The 24,933-nt window shown below is 40.5% G+C and overlaps 1 long non-coding RNA gene across 1 annotated transcript in view; it reads right to left on the reverse strand.

Moving 5' to 3' along the window:
- Window positions 1-554: 554 nt before the first annotated feature.
- LOC308053910 overlaps window positions 555-24,933 on the reverse strand; it is a 41,788-nt gene continuing 17,409 nt past the window's right edge. The window contains exon 2 of the long non-coding RNA XR_013923853.1: window positions 555-24,911. This is a non-coding gene — a long non-coding RNA (uncharacterized lncRNA). The remainder of the gene's footprint in view (window positions 24,912-24,933) is intronic.

A 24,933-nucleotide genomic window follows, 5' to 3' on the forward strand; every position in this document is an offset into this window, starting at 1 on the left:
GTTTATACTGCGTTGTTCTAAATGGGCTTTTTACTGCCATAGTGGATAGTGCTAAAGATAGTAATAAAGATTTCCTGGTAGTTTAAGTGTTGGAGACCTGAGCTGCTGTGCCAGCAGGCTTTGAGCAGATCTGTTGCAGCGAGAATTTCCATTTCCTTGGAAGGTGGAGCACTTTTTGTTGGAAATGGAAACATAACTGCTATCCTTTTTCAATCTTTTTGTAATTGAAGCAGAGTAGCCAGCTGCCCTGGTCCTTGGGGGCTGCCCATTTTTCCCTCTGGCCCATTTTGCCAGACCCCCAGTTGCTGCCTGCAAACCTCGCCGTGCACAGCCGGGTGCGTGGTGGCCAGAGGGCTGGAGCTGTGACCCAGCTGGGCTGCCCCCAGCAGCAGGACTCTGAAGGCCAGATTTGCCAAAAGGCATCAGGTGAGCTGCCGGGGAAATGGTGGGTTTCTGACAGACGTTCCCAGTGCGTTGGCAGAAGCTTGCTCAAGCTGAACTCTTTCTATAAAACACCTGCTCTTGGTGAACTACTGCACTTTTTTTCTTACCTCCCTGAAATTTTCCTCACTGTCTTCCTGAAGTTCTGCGTGTTTCTGGTACACAAGGTGGAAGAAAGTCTGATGTTTGTGACAGCTGCCTTTAGACACCTACTTATGTCATCTGATAAATCAAGGCATTTAAAACCATGTTTCATCCTTGGAGAGTGGAGTCGTCTTACTATTGTATGAAATACATCCTTTAATTGTCCTTTTCTGTGGGAGCTTTGTCTAAATGAAGAGCCAGAGTTTGGGACTTTGGTCCTTAGAACAACTTAAAAGCCAGCCAATTGTTTATTGGCTTCCTTGTCAGAGGTGGCGGAGGTGACACGTCCCACATTGCTCTCTCTCATCTGACACCTCATATATTGTCCATTATCAGAACAAAATGGGAAAGAAAATCCTTTATAGATGCCTCTTTGGGAGCTTCAGCAATAAGATTTCAACAGTGCTGAGATTTTTATGACAACATAATTAGAGCTTCCACCAGACTGTAAAAACTCAATTTGTTGAAAATTGTGTAAGCTGATTTAGGGTCAAATCCCAGACTTCTTATTCAGGCTTTCCTCTGAATTTCCATTGATCTCAATGGCATAAGTTCTCTATTTCTAGCAAATTATCTCTGTGCTTCTTCAGTTGTTGTTCCAATGAGAAATCTTCCTTCTCACAAGCTGTATTTCAGAGACATATGTTGAAAAGATGTTACTGATGCAGTTAACAGAGCAAACAGGATCTTCTGTGTCTGTGATGCTGACTTTGACATTCATTGATGCTACAAAGATATTTGATAATCTCTTGTAATATAGCCTTGTGTCAACAAAGCCACAGGTGTGACCATAGAGATAAGATGATAATTTTGAGTCTATTTTTTTCTCACAGTTACGCTTTTAAAAGTTCAAATCTTTAGTAAATAGAAAGGTGAATCTGTGCTATTTTCCTTTCTAAAATGGTGACATGGGGTTGTTTCTCAGCATGTCCTGATCAAATTGGCTGAATTTACAGATACAAAGATGTGTTTTTCTACCTGCCAGTTTGATCTAACCTCATGCTTGCATCTGAAAGCCAGGCTGTATTTGATGTGATCTAGAGGACCACCTGTAGAGGACCACCATCACAATAACGGTATGGGGATCAGTTCAGTTAACGGAATTGCTCTTTTGGGGAAGATTATTAGTGTATTCGCCAGATGGAGGAGCAGGTTCTTATTCTGCAATCTTGTTTCTAGGTCAAAAAACACGGGCAGGCCCCAGCAATGTTCCCTGAATTATGTTATCTTTGAAATACTCTGAAGAGGAGGTAGCATAAAAACTTTCTTTTGAAACATCCTAGATCTCAGATAAGATTCTGAACACATGTAAGGAATGTATCATTGACTACAAATTTTCTGGGTTTCTTAAAATCATTTTGTTAGTCTCAGTGGTGTGTAGGGAGTAATACTTTACATGTTTTTTATTACTATAGTCCAGTAACCCTTAAAGCCACCATCTTCCCCTGAGAGTCCCTTTGTGCCAGGTGCTGTACCAACATGGATGAACGGTATTTCCACATGGCAGAGCTTATAATCCTCATAACATAAGGTGACCAAAGAGTGGAAGAAAGTAAATATGGCCCTTTTCACTCAGGAAGAGAATTGGAGGACAAAACTGGAACCAGTTTAAGGTCACATGGGTGACAGCAGAAGAATAAGAAATGACCTGTGATTTTCTTTATGGTAGTACAGAGGCCATGGTGCACAGCCGTCTTCTTGCTAAAAAAATAGTAGGGAAGTCTTAGCAGCGTCAGAGCTAATGATTATGGCCCTTCATTGAAGGTATCATCCAGGAAGGTTTCCAGGTTGACAGGTCTGGAACAAGCCACATCTGACACGCAGGAAGCTTCCATGCAGATGTCGCGTGCTGCACACTCAGGGAGCTCTCTGAGCCCATGCTGTCTTCTCAGAGCTCCGTGGTGGGTGGCTGTCCTGCTGTGCTTCGCTGGCAGTTCCCTTCACTGCAAAGGGCAAGGTGGCTCACAGCAGTCTCAACATCCACTTTTTTCATATTTCACATAATACAGGGCTCACAAATATATTTCTGAAAGAGACAATAAGACCATGATCACCACCTTCTAGAAGCAGCTGCAAAGCCATAATTCTGTATACAAGATACTTTTCTTAGCACAAACCGAGCTGTTTCATTACCTGGGAGTTCACAGCTTTCCAGAACCTGACATTGTAGGGAACAGAGCACTGAGATGACAAATAGCTTGTAAGCTTTTAACAAGACAAGTAATCTTTTATATCAGAATTGCCGTAGTATCTACTCTGAATGTACCTTTCCAGTAAATCGCTCTTATCACCCATTTTAATCAGAACTGAATTCAGCCTTCCTTCTCTAGGGGACTTCAGATCTAAACACCACAGCTTATTTAAAGCATTGAGGTTTGATCCTGTCGAATGCTGGGCCCCCTCAAACCCCAGTGTAAAGTAATTGCCAACAGGCAGTGCTCAGTGTGTCCCACAACCTGGCCCTTATCACACAGCAGCCGTCCCAAACCGCTTGCTGCACCTTCCAACATGAACATGATCTCTTTGGTTCCCCCCTTCTCCTGCTTCTCCACGTTCCCTTTTAACAAAATCCCACCAGAAAGGGTGTAACACAGGGACACTAGCATGATGCCTTCAAGCCAAGACCTGCCCCTATGCCCTGCTGCTCTCCTCCGCCTTGCTCTCTTTGTGCTCTCCCAGAGGCAGGTGGCATCTCCTTGCCTGTGCATGGGTGGTGTCCACCCTTGTGGGACCCCATTTTCTGCTGACCCCCAGAACCTACCAAATAAATCATTGTAATGCCAAATGACAGGGCGCATGCTTCTCGTGGCCAGCTGTAGGCAAGGCGGACCTTTGGCTGCTGAGATCTTTTCCTGCAGAGGCAATGGGCAAGTTAGGGGCATATTTCTCTATTTATTCTTGAAGAACCATCCTGTTTGGGAGCTGTCAAGCAAAATTTCAAATCCAAGTTTTCCAACTCTTTAGTTCTTAAATTTTTTAGCTTTTTGTGTACGGCAGACTGTATTGACAATGGAGAAAAGAAAGCCAGCTTGAGACGCTTCCTAAGATTTTTTGCTTTTTTTAGTATCTGCCTTTATTGTGGGGAGCAGGGAGAAATTCTCCAGCTCCATCCACATGATACAAGGTCACTTAGACTGACATAAAAATATATTCTCTCTAGCCACTGTGGGAAATGTAATCCATTCATTTTAATGGCCAGTGAGCAAGGGCTGCCCTGGTATTTCTGTCCTTGTTCTGTTCCAGTGCATGCCCTGAGGCATGGGTCACGCTTCTGAGCCATGACAAAAATTGTAACGTTTTAGGCAGGGCTAAATGATGAAAGCTTTAATAACTGTAAACCTCAGTAAACATTTGAAGGAAAATAGTCACCAATTTCTCTCTTTGCGTGAGCAGATGAGAATGACATTGTAAACTACATAACTGGGCTACAGCAATCTTGATGTAATTCCCAACATGGTTTGAAGCTTTTCATCTGAGTTTTAGGCCTCTGGCTTCACATGCCCTGTGCTTCTGCTCCCACTTTGAAATGGGATAATGATATTCCCTTTCTCTACCCTTTGACCATGCAATTACAAGGTTGGAGGCCAGTGGCATGTTTAAGTGTTTCTACGGCACTTAACAGGTCCTTGGTGTTGCATAAAGCATCAAGCTACTTTAAACCAGTATTTTACACAGAAAATGAGGGAGAAAAGCATCTTATGCTTTCTGACTATCTAGTAGAAAAAAATGTGAAATTAATTTGAAATAATAAAAAAAAAAGCGTGGCTTCTAAACTTCATTTCGAATGATAAATGAGATTTTTATGGAATGTCATTTCTGTGAAGAGTTTGTTCTGTACAGGATTTAAAAAAAGAAACTGTTTACGGTAATAGATGTTGTGTTTTAATCCATGTCACAACCTCATAAGACACATCATCTGAATTTGCTCTATTAAGTGAGTTTTTCTTTTCCATTTACGTTGCAATCTTTTTCTTTAAGAAAACACTTTACATCATGTTGTCATGACAACAGAATATGCTCTTAGGTTGAAATGCTGACATGTCTCCCAGCATTCATACCGCACCCTGTGCTCACCCCTCCCTTCTTGGCCAGTGCTGGGGGTCTCTGCACACAAATCTAAATCTACAACAGAGAGATGGATTTGGGGGCCAGAAAAGGCTGAATCCCGTGTTTTTCTTTTTCTTTGTTTGTGAGTCTCTGTAAGTGGGTAATCATTTTAAAGCTTAGGAATATTACTGTACCAACATTTGTAACATAATTCAAAGATGCATAAATACAAGGGCGTTTTCCATATCACCAAAACACATCTAAATTATCTCTCAACCAAATGTCTCTGCTGGAACTCACGTTCAAGCAGTCTTGGGTCTGTTCCAAATGATGTTAGGAGAAAAAAAACCTATGATGAACTTGAAAATATAGAAGACCTAGAACAGGCTGTAAAAATAAGTAAATTCTATTTTGTCTTATTATCCTCTGGAGATGTTCATAAAATTGAATACATGAATATGAAAGTCCTACAGTCCTCAGGGTATTCAGACGCAATCCCCATATTTCCTCCCTCCTCAAAGAGAATAGGTGATGTTGAATTCTAATTGTGGCAATTTCTAGAGAATTATTATATGTACACGGTGAGTGGAGGCCATAGAAAGTGAAACCTGAAATCATCATAAACAATAACATTTATAAAAATGTGTATGTCACGCAGTTTCAGTCATTCACCCAGAAGAGTAAGACCTGAAGGTGACCTGTCAGTCCAAGTTTACAGACATTACTTCCTTATAATAATGAAAACAATCATACCAGTTTGCTTCTACCTTGCTTTAGCAGATAACACAGTAACTTTCATTTTGGGTAATCTCTTATCTTTGCTAAAGGCACGTACACAGTTAAACAGAACACTCAAAAGCTTCTTAAACTTGTCTTGATACTTGCATATTCTTTTGAATATCTGAAAGTAGGTAAAGTGAGTTCCTGGAATGGACATTGGGAACAGCTGGGAGAGAGTGACAAAAACGAAAAAGACTTACTCACAGGATATGGTGGGCGAAGCAACATAGGAGTAAGTGCTGATACTGGACATACATCTTATTTTTTCAAGCCCTGAGAATATAGATGAACTTTATAGACTGTATATAGTTCTGCTTGTGAGTTAGGCAGAGCAGATTGTCTCACATCTGCTTCCTGTAGGGTCTTTTATCATCTTCTGAAACATCTGGTACCAGCAACTGTTAGGCTGTTGGATGACAACATCCTGTGAATATGGTCCACCTTGGCAAACTCCTTGTTTCTCTGCAAAATATTGCAAATAGGAGAGTTAGGAAACAGTGAATAGGGGAGTTTTATGTGCAAGCATAAAATAATCGTTGTGTCTTGAGGGAGAAGCTGAAGTAACAAAGTAAAAGAGTAAACAATGGACTGATGCAATCCATGGGCAATATTCTCTGATTCAGCAGCTTGTGAAGTGGTTAATTGGTATCGATCAGATTGTTTGTTAAACAAGAATGCTTGTTTTTATATGCAGGACACAGAAAAAGTTAGAACTTCCTTGCTAAACTTTATGGCCTACTCAAACACTGAAGCATCATTTAAAATCTTTGAGCAGGAGATCTCAGAAAATAAGAATAATAATAGTAAAAATGCTTTTTATCTACTTGCTCATTTAGTCCTCTATAAAAATATTACTATGAGAGAAAATGAAAGATTAAGTTAGGACAAGACCTGAGCTACATGAAAAAATTCAGAGATTTGAAACTTGTACCCGATTGCTGAATGAAATTCAGAGTGGCTAAAGCAAATGAGATCACTTGAGCAGCTTCAAGGTGAAGGACTTGCGAGGCTGGCGTTTGTGCATTCAGAGCTGCTCTTATATCCAAATGCAGCATGTACAGTACCTCCTCTGTTGTAGATGAGGTTTGACCTCTAAGTTTGATTTGTATTAGGTAGTGATTATTTTCTACTTTTCACCAGAGAAAACTTCAGACTGCAATTTTATTAAACAGGATGTAGGTCTCTGAAAACTTTCAATCCCAACTAATTGGCTTTTTTGGATAGGAAAAGCTTAATTAAAGAATCCCCAATGAGCTGCAGTTATAAACCCTTTTATTTCATTACATATGTGGGTCTTTCTGCCTCTCTGCATAAAACTTTCCACGCCAATGCTCCATCCGAATGAAGACTGGGTGTGTGTGTGTGTGGTTTTTTTTAAAGTGAAGATAGATTAGCTAAACTAATGAGTGTAGATGAGCTTAATTAAAATTAATAGTGAATTTAGAAATGAGAAAATAATTATGGCATTGAGTAAAACGGCAAGATGGAGAAAGCAACTGTAACAGCTTAGAAAGCTGCTGTGGGGAGCTGCCAGAAGACCGCTTGGTTTTGGCTTGCTAAATGGAATCATCAAAGCCACCACCTAGTCTATCTCTGGTGTCAAGGATTAAAGAGTTTGGCCACTTACGAACTGGTGTTAGCGGCAGTGAATGACATCCCCATGTACTGCAGTCTCATCTACCTTCTTCTTTAGCCAGAAGGCACCGTGGCACCAGCACAGGGGCTCTACCTTGCAGTGACTTCAGTTAATGTTTTTATGTTAGGTCTAAATCTAATCCTGGTGGTCCAGCCACAGCAACCCCAACACAGAAAGTGTCAACCAGTTTTCTTCTTGAAATGCTTTCCACAGTAAAACTAAAGGAACTCGCAGGCAGTTGGCCTGGGGAATGTCACCAGGGTGTTGCACCCTGATGGAAAAGCTTGGGGCTACTGTCCTCAGATTTTCACTCCAGCTAGGACAGCACCCAGACCTCCTGCGTGTTTTCAGTCTTTAGCTGATAATATACCAGGAGTATGTCAATAAAGAGCACTCCTCTACAAGGGAGTTTTACCTTCCTTTTTCTCCAATTCTGGTCATTATTCTGGTTGCAACAGGTCGTTCCTTTGAAGCATCGTGAGCGACAAGCATTTAGCTTGAGGTGCTTGTGTCAAGATTCAAGCTGTTAAAAGTCACTGTCAATCACCGAAAGGTGAGCCTTGCTCCTGCTGCTTATCTCTCTTTACAACTGATTTCCTCAGGATCATAATTCTATCCCCATAGTTCCTTCCACCACCTTTTTCCAAAATAAGGATGTTTGTGCGTATGACTGTGTGAAGCATTTAAAAAGCTTCCACTAAGGCATTTTAAGAGAGCAGCGGTTTTTTGGATTCTCTCTGTTCTGGTGTTTGGTTCAGAGAATCCTCCTTCGTAATTTGTAAATGAAATCAAAATTCTTTGGAAAGCTGAGGCAAGCCCCGATAACTGGGCTGGAAGGAGACCCTGTGTCCTGCAGCTTGTGCACAGCCTGGGAAGCTGTGAATTCACTGAAAGCTTCTTTTATAATCTTCCTTCTCTAAACTCTGAGAAAGTTGGGGGTTTTCCTATCCATTGAAGTTCTTTAACAACAGGGCTGTAGCATCTCCTGAAAGAATGAGGAATGAAAAGCTTAATTCCCTTACATGCATTCCTGATTTGTTCAGCTGGAGGGGATTTATGTGGGCTGTTGCAGTGTCTCTCCATTTGTGATAGTTAAAAGTAACCTTAATGGTATTTCTAGTGGGCAAGCTTGCCTTCATGCTCACCTTCTCTGTCAGTCAGCTCATTTATTTTAATTTCCATTTTTTGAACGAAACCAAGGTCTGAATTAAGTGAACCAATATATCTAACTAATGCCTTACTGGAATACAGTACGCAGTGGCTTCAGATCTTCTTTCTTTGCAGAAAATTAGGTAGTAACATGGTGTGGAGTGTGTCTGCCCCTTCCAGAAATCATCTCTGGGGAGTTGGCCCTGGTGATCTGGTATTGCACTAAAGCTGAACATTAAGTTACAAAAGGAGGGAATTACTTCTGCATAGGGCTCACCGCAAGTGGTGGACCAGCCCCAGCTCGTTTAAAATGACCACCTCGGATATCATCTGACAAACAGCTATTCTTCACCAGAGACATCACAAAAGTCATCAATTTTATGGTATAGCCTACTTCCCATTTTAATTTGATACTTAATTTTGTTATCTAGTAGTTTATATGGGCACTTTATTATATTTTCTTTGGTGGCTGGCTGTAGGTGCCTGGCTCAATTTCAGCTTGTTTAAAGGGACATTTGCAAACTTGGTAAGATCTTCATACACACATCACCACAAAGCTGGAGCTTATTTCAGTTCTTTTAAGGTTTTACAGTGGTGTAAATTTCCAGATTACAACATTTATTCCTCACTGAAAGATGGGAATGATGATAAACTCCTGCTGGGCTATAGCATTCTTAATCAGGTAATGCGGGAGTCACACTGTAAATGAAAACCAACACATTTTCACAAGTCTCAGTACTATGGCCAAGTGAATTGAATGAGGGGAGTGAAAAGAAAACCCTCAATCACTCCAGCCTCGTTTAGAGAAGTGTGTATCAAAATCAGAGATCAGGAGCAGAGTTTTCTGTAGCATTCTACAGTGGCCAGGTATTATGCTCTGTGGTAGCGCGAGACTGGCTGGGCTTCGGGAATGCAGCAGGAAAACCACCTGAGGCTTCTGCAGACCTCCTACAGACTGGTGTACAAGGGCAGGGACACTGCAACAGGTCTTCTGCTTCTGTCATTATCAAGGGCTAAGAAAAACCTGGCCTAATGCAATGAGGAGCCTTGCTTCTGCAGCAGTGTTTAACACCATATGCATCAACATCCAAACTCAAGCTCCAAAGCCTTTGAAGTTTGCTCATCGTAATTTTTAGTTGAGTTCCCCACTACTTGGAAATAAAAGGTAATACTGACTAACAGAAAATTGCTGAAATTTAAATTGCTTGTACACCCACAGAAATGCAGTAGGTTTGCAGTTTGACTAAAGCAGAAAAGGAAGGAATTCACAGCACTTTTTCATAAACATTTTAAAGCCCTAAGTTAATGCATGGTTTGTGATAAGGAATGAATTTAATATTTTGTGACCCAGGCAGGACATGATAGGAAATTTTGCTTTTTGCTAAGAGGCACATATATCTAAGTGAGAGTATAAATAGAGACCTGGAGAGCAGATTAAAAGAACCTCAAGAACGAAACCTGGCATCTGAATCATGTCAGGGTTTTACCAAAAGGGATACATTTTGTTGATCACAACACATTTGTAAAACTTGCTCTGAGCCTAAAAGAAAATGGAGGTCAATGCAGAAAGCACAAAAATGTTTGTTACTAGTCTGGGCTAATGAACATTTTGAAGATGCTAATTTTCCTTTCCATTCACTCTGCTGCTTATTGATCTTTTTTGTTAATTACAAGCAAAATTTTAAAATACCAGAATTATTCTGATTTCAGTTCATTGCATGCATTTTAAAAAGCTGAAGTACTGTTTGGGTTTTGTGTCTGAGTACATGCTTTTAAGCAAAAATTATTTAACTGAGAAAGGAATTTTGTCTTTCCAGAAAGAAACTAAAATGCCATGAGATTAGAAATCTTGCACCCATACCCCCTCCGCCTTCAAGTTCTATTTGAGCCTTTGTGTAGATATAAATATTCTTTGAAATAACAGATGTGTATGATACATGATAAGCAAAACAGCAAATAACATGATTACTATTTAATCAAAGCATAAGGGTGTGAAGCTGCTTTTCCGTTGTTAGCAAGTGCTGCTGCGTGTCTTGTAAAACTGAAGACAGTTGCAACGACTGGTAGAGCTTTTGTGTATCAGATCTGGTAGTATCATTACAGGAGATACGATTCTATATTCAATCTATCGAAAATAAATATTTATAACCATGACTAGACAAGAACCCAAATTATCTGTACTGGGTTATATTCATAAGTGAATTTGGTGCTAGATCTCTCTCTTGCCTTTGAAGCTAATGCTGCATGATGGTTAATTATGCTTCTTCCCATGGTTCACTGGGGAACAGACCTCAAACAAGCATGTGGTTTGCCTGCCGAGTTTCATTTTACAAGCCAAATTTTTATTTCTGCTTATGCAACATCTTTCATAGACCCATAAGTGAGTGAAAATTTAGACATTTCTTCCTAATGCTGCAGCTTTCTAGTGGTGAAGGTCCTGAGGGGCACAGCCCATTTTACGGGTCTTGCTTTGGTAGCCTGTATGTAACTCAGATATGTGGGCTGCCTGCATTCACAGCTAGTGGCTCGGTGCATCCTGGTTTCCCCACAAAGCTTCTATTTGCAGTACAGTTCTCAAAGATATGGAACTGGCTGCAGTTATCATACCACCCCATGCAGCTTCTACTTTCTTATTTTTTGTCATTTTGTTTGAATTGGGTTCAGTCACCATAATAGTATGTCATGGGTATGGTATATAAATCAGTGGTATTGCCCTGAAAATATTGACATCGTCATTAAGAACACTTGGTAAGTTCGATGAGTGAAGTTGAACTATTTTTCTGCTTATTTTAGTAATGACCTTTTTTAAAAGCACATGGAGTCCCTTTCTGTGAATGTCACTTGTGCAGAACAGGAATGTGCTGAGGTTCTCTCTGGCTTTCTCACCTGTACTTTCCTGTGCTCGGTCTACTAACAGGCTTTAATGCTGCCCTGTGCAACTTGCTCCTAAAAAATATGGCTAGATCATGGATGTTTTCAACTGATTGACTAGCTGGCAAAACAATTTGTTGGTAATGTACTCCATCTGCTTTATGTTCTCCAGGATCCAGTAGCAGTTGGTAGCGAGACGACCAAGGCGGCAGTCCAGATTTGCATTGTGTCTAGTGTGTAGGCATCAAAGGAAAGAAACGGAGGAAGGAGTGTTAGATTTCCTCTCAGGCTCTGTACAAGCAAGTAGGGCACCTTAAAAGAAATAAAAATTTCACTTGCGTGTGACTGAAAATATATCAGAGAAACATTTTTCTAGATAATTGTTTAAGTAGTTCTTTATTGCATAGCTCCAGTATTAAAAACTAAATAAATCTCAAGCCATTTAGCTCTTTAACAAAATTATCTGAACAGTGAATGAAGATGCATTTCAGTCATTCCTACATTCCTGTCCTTTACAGAGACACCAATACGTTTAAGTTACTTGAGCTATGCGGGGTTGATGTGAGCCTGGCTCCAGGCCAGACAGCACAGGTAGGAATTGTAACTTGAAGAAGTTACCCTTAAAAAAATCCAAATTTAGGAATATGTTAGATTTAGTTTCAGATCCTGTTTCTCTTCTGCAATTCATTAACTTCATCCCTTCCCCATTTTGCAAACACAGCGTATGGGGTTTTTTTAGTTTTTAATCTGGCAATTATGAAGTATAGTTGCAAGGCCTGGAGGCTGAAATCTTGATACTCACAGGCATCGTGTTAGCAGAGGCAGCAGCAGCAAAACAAACTTCCCCAGGTCCCAACATTTTGTAAAAGCAGTAAGAAAATGCTGCCTCCTCAGCCAAGTTTTCAGGCTTGCTGCTGGGCCTTCCAACTAGAGTATTTGCATGGTGGAGATATTTTCAAGCTACATACTAAGTCTTTAAAATGAACTGAAACTGTGAAGTCGTTTCACATAACTATTATTAGGACAATCTTTGAATTGCCCCTAGCTTGGGCAAAATGTGAATTGATACCTCCTCCAAATGCAAAAGGCTCCATGTCTTATTGCCACTCCTCTGAGTCATCCAGGTATTAAAATACTAAAAATCCAACTGTTTCCATAGTGACTATTCTTATTTAATATTTTCCTTCTCCTGTCCTCTATTTGCCTTTAGAGTTGCTATTGCTATATCGTTTGTTTTCTTCCAGCAACTGTGCTCTGTAACTGATGGTTAAAATAGCAAACTCTAGAGACCAATTCTCCCCTCAGTAGATGCCCATGGCTGCTTTAATGTTAATAGAAATCACATTTGTGCAGAAGCTTCATCAGTTTGTAATTTACCCCCTTCATGCTAGAAATCAGAATCTAGTTTATTAGTCTTATAAACATACCCTTCTGCTAACCTTAGCCCTGTCCAGTCCTCATTGTTGCTTGCCTCAAAGCCTCACACTTTATCTGGGACTTGACTTTATTATTACAAAACCAGGTCCTAAGTCAACATAAAATTAAACCTATACTTTCTGTGGCTGTTTGTGCAGTTGCTACGCTGAGAGCATTCAGCTTGTTGCACTGTCAACTTTTCTGACCTGGAGGCTGGGGAGAAGCTCCTGGTTTAGCAAATCCTAGTCACTTTTTGCAGAAGATTCACCCCTGCTTAGTAGGGTGCATTCAGAAAAGCACCACCAGTTTGCATCTAATTAATTATGCAACTAATTTCCATAGCCTATCTTTGATAATGGCTTCAGTACACAATTCAAAGTACTTTCATTAGTATAGATAAAAATCATGATATTATGCTACTTTAAATTGTTAAAAAGAGCAGGTCCCTTTGTTTGCAATAAAAGTCTCGTAAAAGGAGACTTAGACCAAGACCCAGAGGAGTGTGGGGTTTCAGAGAACAGGGGAGAGATCCTTTCCTCGTGGAATGATATCCACTGATCGTGGGCAGTCAGTTGTCCTGGGGAAGCAGCACCTTTCTGACTGGAGCCAAATGCTCGCTCAGAATTTTCCTCCCATTTAGTATTGAAAAGAATTGATCTGCTCAAACTAGAAAATCTGGAGCAGAAGTTAATCATCAAACTAAACCCAAACAAATGAGAAAAATCCAAACTCTCTGAAATTAAAGTACAGTCCTTGGGGTTTTGGTAAAAATGGTTGACAGTTTTTAGGCTGTGCAAGACTTGATTTCAGCTTGAATTCTGTAGGAGGAATGTGCCACCTTTGAGGTATAGCTCAGCCACAGTGAAAGAAGAGGCAAAAATCTACTCATTTGAGTCCAGCAGAGACAAAGGTGATCAGAGAAGACGGGTCTGTCACATTGATCCCATAGTCAGATCTCTCAGAAGATCAGCTGAAACCAAAGATTCTCCTACTGGCACTATTTATGTCATACTCTTAGTAGTATGCCCATAGTGTTCTTTGGTAGTAAGTCCTGAAACTTTGATAAAGAGAAGGAAGGAGAAATGAGATTCCCAGCCCAGGTACAAATTTCTAAGCATAAATAAACCCAGCAAATAAAGGTTTTGACTAAGACATCCTATACATAGCACAGCGGTACCAGCAGCTCCCGTTCTTTCCTCATGGCCTTTTGCTTGACAGATACATGTGTACTGCCCTTTGTGAATATACACTTCTCCCTTTCAATCTGTTCTATCAGCCCTCTCTATCCTACGTACCCACTTGTATGAGGCGTGAATTGATATATTTTTAACTTAGCATCTGTGTGGGTGCATGTGACTGGCAGGCTGCCAGCGTCTGTTGTTTCTGAACTCTTGTCTTCAATCATTTTGGAAGTAAGCCTTGTAGGGAGACGCTAAGCGGGGATGAAAAAGGATTTCAGCCTACCTGCTATGTGTGGTAGTAACTAATCACTTAAAAGGAAAACGTAGAGGTAAAGTTCAGTGTAGAATGGAATAGAGCAGGAAAATTCAATTTGTTCTTTTAAATCTCAGTTGTGGAACCCTTCAAATCAATGTTTAGGTATTCAGAAGCTAAAAACTTCATCCAGATTGTCTACATGGTCAGACGATATCCTGGCACCCCTCTCCTCTGGCCCTCTTTCTGTCTTCTAGAAAGACTGTGGAAACAAAGCAGCTAACCTGTTTCTGTCAAATGACAGATCTACTAGGGGAGTGAGTTGTGTTTAAGTCATGTTGTACTTCTTTGGTGTAGTTATCTAGCCCAGGCAGGGCAAATCATCATTTAATCCCCTAAACTTGCTTCCTACCGAATAAGGTGTTCTGTGCCCCTTGGCGAAGCAGGATTCTGGCGCCCGGCGTGGGCATCAGCGTTATTTACGGAACACAGTGTGAGAACAGTCAATTCACAAGTCACTGAGAGATCTATCCTCTTCCCCGGCAAGTTTGTTACCTAATGGAGATACAATATGAAGCAAACAGAAAATGAAAGGTACGGGACACCCCGTGTGCCCCCGCCAGCGGGATGTCACCCCATCCCCCACCACGCTCTGCCCGGCCGCCCAGCCAGCTCTTAGCCCAGCGCAGAGCACACCCGCCCCGGCCACGGGCAGCCGGTGTCTCCAGGAGATGCTGTGGGAGACGGTGCCAAAGGCTTCGCCAAGGCCCAGGCAGACACCAGCCACAGCCTTTCCCTCAGCCACTAGGCGGGTCACCTTGTCACACAAGTGTCTCAGGTTTGTCAGGCAGGACCTGCCTTCCATAACCCCATGCTGGCTGGGCCTGATCCCCCGTTGTCCTGCACATGCCACATGATGGCACTCAGGACAATCTGCTCCAGAACCTTCCCCACCACCGAGGCCAGGCTGACAGGTCTGGAGTTCCTGGATCCTCCTTCTTGCCCTCCTTGTAGATGAGCGGCACGCTGATTAACCCCTGGTCAGCTGGGATCTCCCCGGTGAGCCAGAGCTGCTGGTAAATGATGGAGAGCGGCTTGGTGAGCTCCTCCACCAGCTCCCTCTGTGCCCTCAGGTGGATCCCATCTGTCCCCATAGCCTTGTGTGTCTATGTGGCATAGCAGGTCACTGACCATTTACCCTTGGATTATGGGGGCTTCATTCTGCTCCCAGTCCCTGTCTTCCAGTTCAGGGGGCTGCAATCTCTGCCTAGCAAACCTGTCTTCCCACATGAACATTTTATCATAATAGTTGAAACCACTTCCACTAGACTGTGGGATCTGTGACCTAGTTTGGAGAATGCTAGAGCTTCCTTTGTTTATATATGTTTTAATGAGCTTTTATTGGTTGTTTTAATCCAGTTGCCTTGGTGTATAGTGAGCATGAGTGGTGGAAGACAGATCAAACATTGCTGAGGCTGTAACTCAGATTCACTTGGTTGTCTTCAGTGACAGCTCTTTGTCCTCGCTCCTGAATCTGGAATAACACTAATGTCTTGCTGTTTCATATAACGCAAATTTAAAAGCATTTAAGAGACAATAATGAGGTATTTCAACTGTTCAACCATGCAGAAAGTCCAGTAGGCACAGAATGGTCACTTCTGTCTTAGCTGAAATAACAGCACAGAGGTGTTGGAAGGGTTAATATTGTCTGTACAATATTCTGAAGCTGTAATATGCTAATTATTCACACCTGTCTATAATTTTTTTGCATTATTTCACTTCAGTGTTTAATTGTGTGCTATTTTTGTCTTGAACCTGTTTTTGAATTATTCTATACGGAGATAAATTTTACAGCTCTTTTGTCTTTTTTTCTGTGCTAAGTTTTCTATGCTGAGCATATTTCTATGCCATGCTCTAATGCTCTCCTTTATCTTCAGGGCATTAGTTGTATTTGTCATAAAACAGAAAAGCATCTGATAGAAGTAAAGTTTCTCTTCCTTTTAAACCATGGAAAAGGGTTTTGAATGTAATGCTTGGTCTTGCAAATCTCTTATCTCTTTGGTATGTGTTGCCTTTTGCAATCAAGCCTCAGATGCCTTATGCTGTATTTAAAAAGCAAGGCCACTGCTTATCAGGATATAGCTTTGCTTACTTTTAATATTGGAGACTGTTTTATATTGCTTAGTCAAATTCTTTTGCTGTTTAGCTCAGTTCTGCTTCCCTGTGTGGTACAAGTAACGGAATATTATCAACCTGTGGAGGCTTTGGGGTCCTTCTTTAAAATAGTAAAACCAACCTTAATAATTAGACTGGGAAAACAATAGACTTTAGTTTGCTAGTTTACTTTAATAGAATGCCAATGTAGAATCAGAAAGCTGTTCCTCCTGCTAAACTCTGCGTGTGGCCAGTAGACTGGCCCAGCAAGTCAGTTTAAATAATTGCATTGAATTTAGATTAGGCTCAATATTATTTGTCTGTCTTGAGACCACAAGATTTACTGTAACAGTGTTTTTCATGCTGAATCATCAGTAGATAGTGTCCAATCCATTACATTGGGAATGTGAAGTCTCTGAGTGCTATTTGTCCTCTTCCACCACTGACCATCTTAGCATCAGTAAGGAGTCACTCTTCTTCCAAACATGCTCCAGAGATGGGAAAGTTTAAGAGAGGTGGAGAGTCTGGTAGGAAAGGCAGGCAAGGAGACGGGCGTTTGATTAACCTTTGGAAATTGAAGCAAGATTAATCCAGAATTTTACGCTCTATATAGTATATCCAAGTATATTATTTCATTTATACAGCCTTTTAATTTAGGTATGTAGAAGAATTGTGCAACAGATAGAAGTGTCTATGGGAAGTCCAAGGTGAGGGAAGCAACCTGTGCATCCACCATGCTCAATCTTGCTGAGAACAGTTCTTGCATGCTGCTGGCCACCCTGCTGCATCAGGGGCTACTCCCCACTGTATGCCCTGTCTTGTCCTACATGCTGGTGTTCTCACACAAAACATTATTTGCTGTGAGGGCTGCTGGCTGTGAAAATTGTAATGTAGCACAGTTGACTTTATAGGGAAAAATTAAAAAAATGGTGACCTGAGACAAGTTCCATTAAACTCACGGACCTTGAAAGACAAGTAAAATAGATCAGTGTAGTACAAAGCAAGATGGCAAAACTTGAACATTGTTTCAGTTCATTGATGTTTTGTGTATTACTTGTTGAATTGGTTACTGGGATGACAGAAAGTAGATTGAAAAATATAGAGAAAATAAAGGGTCAAAGGGAGAGGCACTGAGCTTTGTCCTTGTAAACTAACAAGCAGCTAGTCCTACTGCCATCTGTCACTTTTTGCTTCAGAAGTCCATGCCAATATAGACGTTTAAGGCAACGCTTTCTTACCTTTGAAGAACTGCATTTCCCCTGAAAAGGATGCTAAGTTCCTGGTGGAAACACAGATAGCACACAATCATGTCAAGTTTACCAGTGAGTTGTTTCCTTCATTAACGGAGTCTAGCTTTGGGAAATATTTAACAAAGAACAGATAAAATTAAGATAGATCATAAAAAGTAATTCCTTAGTATTTTTTCTCCTTAGCCTAATTTAGACTAGTTCAGAAGACCTTCTTTAATCATCTGATATCATAACACAGAAATGTATTTAGCCTTACAAATTAAAAAAAAAACTCTCAGAGATGAATCATTGAAATAATTGATCTATTTAAGTTCTGCTTGAGACACATTTCAAGGGCATAAGTTATTTCTACATGTCATTAAAAAGACTTGGCGCATCTTTACAATTAATTATTTGGGTAATGTTAGAATGGGATGAGATTTTTGGCCTCTCAACTCAATTGCATATGGGTTTTCTTAATGAATTGTTTAATTCTGTGAGGCATTTGTAGGTATGTCTCTCATCCGATAGTTCGAAACTGAGCACTGAACCCCTGATTATGAATGTACCTGAATTTGGGGAGATTATTTGGAACTGATTTTTTTTGAGTTCTGAGTGGATAAAAAGGAAATTGAAAGAAAATGCAAAAGTACAAACTATTTGGCTTACAAAGGTTATGGCTTACAAGTTAAAATGCTTTGTTTTCATAGGTACATAGGGATTGCCATACTCGGGTAGATGAGTAATTTCCAACCATAAATAATTTCTGAAAGTGATCAGCACCATATCCTGCCTCAGAAGACACAACAATAACACCTACCACATTTCACAAGTAAATTTCAGGGCACCTTGTCACAGAGATCAGTATTTTACCTCTAGATAGACATGGTAAAAACACAGGGCAGGGGGTTGGAGTGACATTTGGGATGTCACCCAGCAGCCAAGAAGCTGCACTGGACAGAGAATCCAGATCTTGGGAGACATGTCAGTGCTGGTGGGAGACTTCACAAGGCTTTCTAGCATGTACTCACTGAATGATTTGCTGTAGAAGTTTCTTCCTGGCCTGAAGCAGTTTGTGGCAGCAATCAGACAGTGCACTATTGATTGAACTTATACCTGTTCAGGCTCATTTCTGACTTGCTTTGGAGCCTGGCATCTCTAAATCAGGGGGTGCCTGTTACCACTGTATCTCTCAGTGTCTCAGTTCACCTTAGATGGAGAAGAGAACTGGGCAATATTTGCCTAATCCTTTTGTGAATACTAAGCACTTGGTCTCAGTGACTTACTGCAGTACTGGCTTGACAGGTTAATTATAATTGATGTGGAAAAAAAAAAGTATTTATTAGCTTTAAACTTTATTGCACTTCAACTTCACTTGCTTGTTCCCTTATTCTTCTTTTAGTAAAAGGTAGATAGGAGCCCCACATTTATCTTACTATTATCTTCTGTCATGTTCGCTCTCCCTGAATTAAGTCCTGCACATTTTTATATTTCTTCTCTCTTACACAACAAAATATATTGAATTCTTGTAAGGGGAAGAAAAGACCTTGCTCTCATTAGACAGATGGTATTTGAAAGGGCCAAGACTATGCTTCAACATTGTCAATCCACAACTGCAGCAATGCTCAAGTTCTCTGTCTTTCCTTGATTATACCTCTGAGGCAAAGGCTGAGTAGAAAGCAGTTATGTCTGTAGAGAACACAAATGACACTTTGTCCTATCATTCACAGCTCGTGAAATCTCTTTAGTCCAAACTGAGAACAGAATGCTATCCTGAGAGCAAGAAACCCAGTCAGACAACCATTTAAAAATGCTTATAAACCAGCCACGCATCTGCCCTTTCTCAGTTACGGTATTCAAATTATGTTTCGCCTTCTAAAGTGGTAGAGTTGCTAACCCTTCTAATTGCTTCACCGCAGAGATTACTGAGCCGTGGCTGCGCAAAGCAGCGGCTGGGGACCAGGATCAGCCTGGTATCCATAATCTGAATGCAGCCCAAGCTGCGCTGGGGAATGGAGGGAGAAGGTGGCCTTTTGTCACCAGCTGCGAGCGATTTCCCTGAAGAGCAGGCACAAAGCTCTGGCAGGGCTCAGGAAAGCAAGGATACAGCAGCAGGGCTGGTGCTCTGAGCCAGGGATCAGATACGCCCAACCTATTCTTTCTAGTAGACTTAATGGTCTTCATCTCCTTTGGCACTGGCATTTTCAATGTTTTCTTCAGTGCTGCAGGAGGACCTACAACTCTTTTCATGTACTAATGCACCCACATTATTGCAGTCCATATTTCTGCCTCTGTTTCTCTGCTCTCAGGGTCTGAGTAGCATTTCTTCCACCACCAATAATGCTCCAGCTTTGTTGGTCCAGCCCTTGCCACTTAGTCCCACTCAGGAATGGTTAGGACTTACATTTTCTCAAATCCATTCTGATTTCCACTTGCAATTTATGCTTATGCTATCCCTTTATTTCTCTATTCAGCAAGGCACACAAAGCCAGCTGGTAAAAGGCAGTGCTGCACGTTTCATGCTGCTGTGGCAGAAGCTATATTTGTTATGATTCATTGAAGTACCAAAGAGCTGTCTTGGATTCTCCTGAGGCAGATAACCTGCTAGAGAATCAGTCGTAGCATTCGCAGGTGCAGCAGATGCATTATTGTAATTAAGTGTCTCCTTAAAAAGTAATGTATTCATCAGTACTAATAGAACTCATCCAGTGCTGTACGATATTTTCTGTTTCATCCTCCATGAAAATGCTCAGGTGTGAAATATTCAGGCTTAAGACAAAAATTGCATCCTCTGGCACTAATAAATACATTTCTTAGATCATATCATAGCTCAGATAATTTTTTTCTTTTTGCCAAAGAATTTCATAAGCCCAGCACATACAAAGTAACATTATAGATGCATTTGAATAACCTAGCTGTAGTCTCTCCTTCTCACAGGCAGACAGTGCTGTTCTTTGACCTATGCCATGAGGCCAAACCTGGGAGAAATTTTGCAAAAAGGAGGAAGAGAAAGAGGATGATGGAAGGGGGCATTATTCAGAGTGCAAGGAAAAAAGTAGGACAGGTACCTGTCGACTGAGTCTGCCAGGTTCTAGAGTTCACGTGGCTGCCATTAGCTGTGATGCAGGACTGCCTTTCTGGGTACCGCAGAACTACAGGCTAATCTCTCAGAAACTTGGAAGTTTCCTTTCATTTGAAATAGTCCTTAATCATGAACACTGAGCTTCTGAATAAAATAGTTTAGAAAATGTATTTTCCATTTACTCTTTGCTTTGTTTCCCAATCCTTGATAGTCATATCAGAAAGTCTTTAATTTTCTTTCTAAAAAATACCATGTTTGACTATAGTGTTATGGTTTATAAACTGTAATTATTTCATTGATTATTTGTGCATTTTTAGAAATCTTGATAAGGCAGAAAATTATTTTCTTTAAAAAAAAAAGGGATGCTGCTTCTGGGACATGATGGTTTTGCCTCTATATACTGTTGTTTCAATAGTGAATTATTGCACCAAGTTAATTCACATCCCTTTGCATTTTGTGAAATAACAAATCCCTGAATCTGCTTCTACTTCCCACATTTCTCTGATGGCTCTTGTTGTCTCTGCAGACTCCCGTTCTCCTGCTGCAGGTATAGAAAACCTTCCTTCCCAGTCTGAGAACAAGGTAACAGCAATAAATACAGTGCAGATCCTGTAGGTTCTTTTCTGTTAGGATGAACAGGAAAATATGGGCACAAACCCAGTTTTCCTTTTTTATACATGTAGGTCACCTAGGGGGGGAAAAAATTATATATCTTGGGTGCACAAAATGACAGGCTTCTCTAACATAAGATTCAGCAGCTGTCAAGATTAGCCTAAAGGGCTGGAGGATATGGCCTGACATATGGGTTTCCTGAAGCTCTGGCTTTACCTATTTCAGTGTAGCAACAACAATAAATAGAAAGCTGATGGGAAGAGTAAGCGCTAACGACTGGAGTTCTGAACTTCTTCCTTTATGGCCAAAACTTCACTTTGTTTCCCGTAAACAGTCATCATTCCATAAGCCTTTATAATGTTTTTCAGCTAAAACAAGCCTTTATTGTGTTTAAGTATAACATGGGGAAAAGCTGGAACATAAAAGGTTTCACCCATGCAGATGTGGAGGTTAAAATCCTGACTCCTACTCTCAGGTGGAGAGGCAAAAATTACCCATTTCAACAGGGCAACATTTCATTCAAATGTCTTCTTAATTGAGTAACTGGTGTGTCTTACGGAGGACCCTTGATACATGGCAGGTTCATCTCTGGTGTTTATGGCAATGGTCATGTATTATGACATGAGCACACACTGGTAACTTGTACTTAGCATTCGAGCATGACAGGAGAGGAACTTTTTAGCCACCATCTGTTATGGACTCAATGACACCAAGAGCAATGGTGTGTGGAGAGGGGACAGGAAAAAACATTTTCCCTGGAGCTGTTTGTCTGAGAGGTCCAGCACTGGATTTGCTCCAAAATAAAGGGAATTTTACGTTTACCAAATGTAAAATGCCACTCCCTTCCTCCTTCCCTTATTTCAGTTTCTCTGAGTGGATTGACTTTCTGGCACTGGACATTTATTTCTTTATTTTTAGAGAAGTAATTTGGGGGTTTATTTTCCCCTTCCACTGTGGAAAGGCTAAGGAAGATAAAAGCAAAGTGTATTTTATTTTGCATTGAATGAAATGGCTCTGGTTGTTCAGAAAAAAAACCCACCTTTTTTCCCTTTCCTAGAAAAACAACCCATTGCTTGTATACTCCAGGTTCTCTCAAAGCCTCTTTCTTGAAGAGGCAAAGACGAAACTCCACTGAGCTGATCATGGGTCTGCCAAAAGTTCAGTTTAGGTCCTACCCCCCAGTTTTTGGGTTTTTTTTCTTTTTAAATTTCCCCTCTGGTCTACTCCGGTATTGCTCTCACGCTGCGTCCTTACCATTTTGCTTTTGAGGTAAATTTAGAGGGACAGTGAAGACATCAGTAAGGACAAATGCAGCACGAGGACACTGACTTAACTCATTTTAACAGGCTCAGATCTCCATCATATTGAGTGATTTCAGAAGGACTGCAAAATCCGACACTGCATGTGCCCAGATAGCTCAATTTTAACGTGATGTAAAAGAAAATCCTGCTTAGTGTTCAAGTAGAAATTCACACTTGGGTAGCACACAAAAAAAACCAACCCAACCCAACCCAAACAAACAAAAAAACCAAACAACCCAAAGAATCCTAATCAGAAATCTATCTTGATAACTCAATTTCATTTCATCCAGCTTGAGAGAAGCAATTGTGCAATTGTGTCCTTTCCTTGTTTACAGTGTGGTGGAAGGAAACCAATCACCCCCAGTGATGTGAGCTGCAATTAACAGATCAATAGCAACTTCCCCTTAATAAAAGCCACAGTTCTGTGCTGGACTGATATTTTATTCCTTTATTGCAATCAGCAGAATGGATCTTTCTTTAATCATTGCACGTATGTCTTGCTAGGTACATACTTGGGTAGCAGCAATAGGTGCGAGCCAGACCTTTGAAACAGGCAGACGGACTTCCCGCAGCCGAGCTCACAGCGCACCCTCGCCTCCTTACAACAGGCTGTGTCTTTCTGCACCAGTGTGTAATTACTCACCATGTTCCACTTCAGTGCTGTATGGGTATTCCTAATGATCTACTGTACGAATAAGTAGAACAAATCTCCAATGACATAAAATGCAAAATGTACATTTTAATCAGTGCAATATTTAGATATCTACTTGGTGTATATTTATGAGAAAATTATTTATTTCTAATGACTGAGGGGTGCTGTAGTGGAACTAATTGTGATAGATTATTTTCTTGGCTCTAACAATTTATCTGATGAACTTAGCCCACATTTATTTTTTTTTTGTAAATTGTCCAAAGCACTTGGACTTCTCTAAACATACGTATTACTTGTAATAATTGTTTGCAAAATTGCTTTACCGATGGTTCTTGGGTTTTAGATCATTTGCAAGCTGTTTACAGCTAGCACTTGCTCATGAATATGAGAGCTGTGTAATTTTATTTGGATTAGTCACATGGGTCTTTAACTGGATGAGCAAGACTCCTGATGTGATCTTCAGCCCTTATGAATCCAAATCTTACTTCCTATGGCTGCTTATTGATTCACTTGTGTTTCATGGCTGCTTCCTTTTCCTGCCAATATAATAACCAATATATTTATTTATGGAAATGAACATAAAGTGGATGTGACTACACAAAGCTTATTCTGGGCTTTGGGATTTCCTAGTGAAAAAAAAAAATGATGGGTGTAATTAAAAATAAATGACAGGCAAATAGTTGTGCTTCAAGAATCTTTCACTCCCACTGAAATACGCACGCTGCAGCTATGGGTCCCTCTCTGAATAAGAGGGCACTGTCCCTGGTGGTCTTACATTCAGAATTCTTCTTGACTTCAACTGTCTGGAAAATGGCTGAAGGTTAAGTGTATAGCTAAAAGGTCACCAGTAGCCACAAAGTAAGTCATAACTATTATGATTTCTCATTTAACAACTTGAGAAGCATTAGAGTAATGAATTGTCTATTATCCTTTCCTAGTAAATGCATTCTCAGTGTGATAAGAGCATCAAGCAATAGTCAAATGTATGAACATAACCCAGATAAGAAAAAAAGCTGACACCTGGGCATTGGAAAATTAAAAGCTAACTTTTCCTGTAATGCAATTAATTCTTGAAATAGTTAAGGTTTAATTGAATGGGAAAGCATCACAAGATAACTTTATTCCTGTCATTGGGTCATTTTTACCTTTGTATGAGAGGTGCCATGCTTGATAGAAACCAATTAGAACTGAATTTAATTTTACAAATTATTCATTTAATCTTTAGTTCTCATTTATCAGTCTAGAAAATAAGGTAATTGAAATACATAGTGAATGTGAATCAAGTGAAATAAGTTGTAAGAACATTTGAAATTAGTTTAATAACTTTACATCTTCTGTATCATCAGAAAGTATCTCCGAAGACATTGACATCTTGTCATTATTTGACATATATGCATTTCAAAATCCTGTTTGTTCAGAAATTAATTGAATCACAAACTTAGGTCTTTGTGCTGATTTTCAGACCTGTATGCCAGACACTTTCTTTGCTTTTCAGAACATGTTAATGGTGGTGGCCACGATGGTTTGGGATATGAGAGAAGTAATTACAGAAGCCTAGCTGAATGTCAACGGATACCTATTAGGAATTAGAATGTTGTCAAGGCACAGTGATGTAGTGTTGTGTTATACTGATGCAGTAAAACTGAAGTTCACATTAGTGGGAGTCCGGGACAGTGTTTTTCAGGACATTTTGAGGATCTCTTGAGGCTCAGCAGATACTCTTCAAAGGGGACTGGTAGTGCTGCTCAGCTCTTAGGTGAGTCCTTGCATTAGTTCAACAGATTCATCACAGAGGAAGATGTAAATAGTCAATGAATGGTGCAAAAATAGTAGACATTTTACAGAACTGGTGAGCTTCCCCAATCTTTTGTGGTGCTTTTCTTCATGTATTTATTCTTTACTTTGTCTGCTTTGTAGGTTCTGTATATGTTGCTGTGTTGCTCCTGCGGGTAAAAGTTCAGTCCTCCTGTGCTAGAGGCTGAAAG

The sequence above is a fragment of the Falco punctatus genome, assembly GCF_963210335.1.
Source record: "Falco punctatus genome assembly, chromosome: 15".
NCBI classification, from domain to species: Eukaryota; Metazoa; Chordata; class Aves; order Falconiformes; family Falconidae; genus Falco; species Falco punctatus.